Below are 6,000 nucleotides of genomic sequence, written 5' to 3'. Positions count from 1 at the left end.
TCTATCATGTGTGTATTTCTGTGTGCACATTTATTCTATAACTTTTGAAGTTCTACTATTCTTCCTCTTTCTTTGATCAAAACTTTTATGATTTAAATATGAGTCTTTAGCACAATTGGCGGAGTACTTGAGGTGTGGGGAATTATTCCATACCTCAAAAAGATGATGGTTTATATTCATCAAGTCCCTTTTTTTATATTTTCATTTTAATTTCAATGGCAGTGTCGAATTAGTATTTTATGATATAGAGAACCCAATAACTTATAAAATGTAATCATAATCTAAATTATTTAGTTTTGTATGTACGTTCGTCTTTTTTATTTTATAATTCTTATTACATAATTTTCTTTTTGATGCCTTTGTTTTATCGATGTTATATCCTTAAAGCTTGATTTGCATATTCTCTCTCTCATATAAACAGTTTTTGTTACATCACTTTCTCCAATCAACTTACTCACCATCTCTCAATCTGTCTATGTGACATTGTAAGTTGGGTTGTGACAACTAACTATAATCATTGCATGTAAGATGGGAATATTTTGTTTTGAATCAGGAACATTGGCTCTATACCATAAGACCTATTACCCTTATTACAATTTTTGTCTAAACAAAAAAGCAGAAAAATGTTTTACCACATGTGCATTTGCACATGCATATATATATATATATATATATATAACCTGAAATAATTAAAGATGAATCGATAATAAAACAAGTGCTTATCATATATCAGCATAATATTCATCGTTATTAATATCCAAATAGTGAAAGTGTATACTCACAAATTACCAATTTATACTATTTAAAATACTCTCCCATTTTTCTTGCCGATGACAAACCTATGGCCTCACTGTGGGATCTCTTGACACATACTTACCTCAATGTGCAGTCTCTAAATAAATCATCTTATACTCATTTCCAAAATTTACAATCCATATATCTTAATTCCTTTCTCGCCCCTTGGCAACCTATTTTCTCATTGTATAGTCCTTTGACCTCAATCTCACTAACCCGATTGTTGGCATCCACATGCCTCATCGCACTGCAACTTAATCATAGTCTCACCAGAATACATTACTCGGTATTTACCTGGCTCAATATATGGTCTCTTAACTCTGATCTTAATAGTTAACATGTCTTGGCAACTAATTCCTCAACGTATTGTCTCTTGACCATGTCTCAATCAACAACATATCTAGGCACTTGTTTGCTTAAACGTGTAGTCTTTTGACTCCAGTCTCAGCATTTAAGTCTCTTGATCATATCTTTTCCAACAACTTATCATGGCACTTGTTTACCTCAACATGTGGCATTTTGACTCCGGTCTCACCATTTAAGTCTCTTGACATTTCTCATTCAACAATCTATCTTGGCACTTGTTTGCCTCAACATGTGGTCTCTTGACTCTAGTCTCACCATTTAAGTCTCTTGACCATGTTTCATCCAATAGCATATCTTGACAATTGTTTGTCTCAACATGTGGCATTCCGACTCCAATTTTACCATTTAAGTCTCTTGACCGTGTTTCATTCAACAATGTATCTTGACACCTCACAAATCACAACTTTCCTCATTTCATACCATTTCTATCCAATCTTGTATCACTACATACATTCTCCATCCATAGTCCCATAATTGCTCATTCATAAAGCCACAAAGGTTTTTTGGTCGTGCAGATCACATAAATCCTCAATAGTTCCATCACAACAAGAAATTCAATTAACTAAACACAACTCAACTTATCCATAACATTGCTTCTATAGCAATCCATAATAAATCGAAACATTAATCCAACCTTAATATACCATATCAATAAGATAATAGCCATGCTTAACAGCTCATACATGTTCCCATAGTCAGACATACAAAATCAATATCATTACTCCAAGTTCATCACATCATACTCAATATCATTATACCAACTCTACTTTCCACATTAACTCAAAATAACAATATTCACCAAATAAATTTATATTCATTACTTAAGTACAACATACGCATTAGCATGTTAAACATTCAACAATTCATAATGAAAGCTAAAGCATTAAGATAAGTCTCACTCATATCACGAACACTAGGATAGCCCAGTGGTGGTAGCTTCGGCTTGTGGAACCGGCACCTAGGGGAGGAGGTGGTGGGATCGAACCCTGTCGTACGCATTGTGTGAGTGTGTGTGTTACTGGGGATTGTGTGGATTAGGCGTACGGTTCCTCCCGGTTTCAATGTACTGCCCAAACCAATATTCAATTTCCAGATTTTGGCTCAAATATTTGAGCCCATTCATATCACTTCAAATCACACACTCAAACTCTATTCTAAGTCCGTCATTCACACATTAAACATTCTATAGGTCCAAAATTAACGTGCATTTATCATAAACCAAATCACAACTTATTAAAACCTAAATAGCAACAGGAAATTGGGAACTTTTGATCTTAGGGTGTGGATCAGGGTTTAGACCATCAAAACCTCCAAATCTCAGTTCCACTTCTTCTCTGACCCTTTCCAACACCTGCATGCAGAGTAAGTGACTCCAATCTTAAAAATCCTTAGTTAAAATTTCAAACTCTTTGGGAATTTATAAGGTAGAATTGTTCCTTCATTTCTTTCCATACTAAATCCAACAGCTGCAGCACAATACTTTCCTTGATCTCCTTTTAAAACTCTTCTTGTTTTAGATCACTCCTTCTAATTCTTCTCCTCCTTCTTGATCTTCTTATCTCTTTCCCTCTCTCTCTTTCTTAGCACAAATACAACAAATGGAGAAGAAGAACATTGTCTATCATCCTCCCTCTTTTATTCAAATCTTAAAGTAGTGAATAATCACCCACTAGAACCAATAATGTGATTTCCCATATTTTGCTGAGATTAAGGTACCCTTATTACTTCTCTAATCTATCCATTAATCCTCCTAAATTTTGTTTGCAATTCACCTCATTTGAGTGAAAAGGCCATAATGCCCTCACTCACCTCTCTTCTAGCTAGTAAGACTCAATGCATGCCATTGCCATGTCACTATTCATGGTACTCCTAATAGTATGCTTAATGTGCATTGACCATTTTACCTTCACTTGTCCAACTATTTACCCTAATGGGATTGGGGTGGTAGAACTACATTCTTACCCCTTCAACACCTTTTTTTAGGCTAACGCATGACTATCACTTGATACCCCATATAGTGGATTGACTATTTTTCCCTTACATTAGCTTAGGATTTCCATGTGGGGCCCACCACAACCCTACAAATTATAATATGACAAAAGCATTCTATTTTACTGATCCCAAGACCAAAGACATTACAAGTAACACATCACCCACTAGCCTATCAAGCCCCATGCAAAATAAGAGCCCAATAACTAATATATGTGACATCCATTATATTGTTGATGATTTGTAAGTATGTTAGGGTAATTTCTCAATTACCTTTGCTACTAACACCCCTCAAGTCCAGTAACACCACCGAGAGAAAGAAATCTCGGTGTCATTCCTATAGGGTCCAACACAATGTATATTTTATCATTAATCTTTGGACGAATGGGGTATTACATAGAGCCTTCATTAGCCTCACTGTATCAATATAGCTCTACCAATGGTACTCCGCCGCCTTTCACCCTCTTTAGCTTCCCTACCCTCTTCGGATTAGCCATAATCAGGATCGAGCTCATTTGATTTTGGTCCAAATTGGGATTGGCTGATCTGGTCAATATAGTTTCAATTCTTAAATAGCTGTTCAGCACCCCATCTCACAATCCCTTCCACGCCCTTTGCATCTCTCCACTGATGCCTTTATGGTGCACCACCACTTGGATTGGCCTTCTTGTCCCATTTTCCAATTGAGGGTGTTTAAAAAACACTATTGTAAATGCAAGGAGTGTTGCAAAGATAGGTTAGATCTACATAGATCGAAGTTCATATCTAAACACTAGTGGATCAGATGTGGCTTCAATAAAATGAAAATATAATGTAGTTAAATTAAAAAAATTTAGAATATGATGTAAAGTGGTTAAAATTTTCTTATGATGCATAGCGGGCCAAAACCCTATAAAAATAATGTAATGACTATTAAATAAAAAAAATAATTATTATTAGTTTTCAACAGGCTTTATTGGTTTAGAATCAATGGACTACGGTTCAGAATCAATGATCATTAGCTTCTTGTAAGAATAGTGAACTGGGAAGCTTTTGGGTTGAGTCGGGGTTCGGCTCCCTCTTTCTCGAGTTGATCCGTTTCTCCTTCTCGATGTGTATTACATTCCTTCTCCTCTCACCCTCTCACTACTTTTTGGTGATGTCCTCGTTCTTTCTTGAAGACGGAGGGGATGGGAATAACACGATCATTTGGAGTGGTCACCCCTAGAACCCATGTTGGGAGGCCCATTCTTGTTAGGGGATCGAGTTAAAATTTGACTTCATATATGGTCTTTACCATCGGTGCATGTTCATGTTAGGTTATGGGAGTGCAAAGTTGTTAGGTACCCAACCTGCCCAAAAAAACCGATCTTTCTACTAGATGCTCAGATATCGAATATTCTCGCCTAGATTTAGCAATCTTAAACTAATGTTTACGATTGTGGTTGAATGATTATTCTAGGATCTTCTTGCAGAAAGTACAAATAACTAGTATTTATACTACTTTATTCTAGCATATGTCAAAAATGAATTCTACATTATGACTACTATGATTGGAGAGCTTACCTGAGTTCAGATGTCGATAATAGTTGAAAAGGGGGAAGCCCCTCTGCTCCGAATGTGATCTTTTGACGAATTCTCTAACTCAGGGGAAAGGGCTTAGATTTCTTCTCTCTTTTTTTGAGGAATTATATTTTGGGGACTTTGACGTGACTTTTGGGATTTTTTTTGTTTTCTAGGATTTTGGGGATTTCTATGGAAATATAGGGTTTTAGGATTCTTTGACTATTTTTTGGGAAAATTTGGGCTTTCTAGGGTGTTTGAGATATTTGGGGGTTTCTACAATTTCTACAAAAAGCTGAGGTTTTCTAAGGTTTTTCGACTATTTTTGGGAAAATCTAGGTTCTCTAGGGTTCTTAGAATTTTGGGGATTTTCTGTGTTTTCTACAGAATTTCAGGATTTATGCAGAATATTGGGATCCAGATTGGCTTTAGGACATTAGAAGCAAGGGTTTTAGAAGGTTCAAAGCTCTTGTATGAGAAAATGGGATTTTTTGAGTGTATTTGGTGTCAATTATAAAGAAAAGGGGTCCCCTATTTTTAAAGAGGGCAACAGGGGCAAAAGGGTCATTAGGCATGGGGTTGGCTCTCCCAATGAGGTATATCTATCATGCTTGGGTGGAGTAAATCAACGGAATTAGGCTACAAGGTTGCTCACTGAACCCCTTCCTTTTCATCTCTGCGATAGAGGTTCTCTCTAGGCTATTATCAACATATAGAGATCTCAATCAATTCAAAGGGATAAAGATTGCTTGGCATGCTCTAGAAGTATCCCACTTACTTTTCGCAGACGATACTTTTATCTTCTGCCGAGCAACCACGGAGGACCTGTTGACAATTAAGGCTATGCTAAACCTCTTTCCTGACCTCATTGGAGAGAATATCAATTTTGATAAAAGTGGGCTATATTTTAGCAAGAATGTGTACTGATTGCATCCGGTTAAGCTTCATTATTGGAATAGAAGAGATATACAATCATGTGATCTACCTTGGCACATACCTACTACATCTAAGATCTAGGGTAGCCAGCCTTTGCAAAGTTGTGGATAGAGTTAAAGACCGCCTCAATACTTGGAAGTCTCATATGCTATCCTATGCAGGTCGGAAAATCCTCACCCAATCAACTCTATACTTAATACCCTCTTACTTAATGTCTTGTTTTGCATTCCCGTCCAAAATCTGTAAGAGCATTGATTCTATTTGTGTTCGCTTTTGGAATGGTGGAACACCCAATGGTTCAAAAAAAAAAATACATCTTATTGCATGGAAAAAAAAATTGCCAACCCAAATATCTTGGGGGCCTTGGTATGA

The sequence above is a fragment of the Macadamia integrifolia genome, chromosome 6 (assembly GCF_013358625.1).
Source record: "Macadamia integrifolia cultivar HAES 741 chromosome 6, SCU_Mint_v3, whole genome shotgun sequence".
Taxonomy (NCBI): domain Eukaryota; kingdom Viridiplantae; phylum Streptophyta; class Magnoliopsida; order Proteales; family Proteaceae; genus Macadamia; species Macadamia integrifolia.
This window is presented reverse-complemented; position numbering follows the sequence as displayed.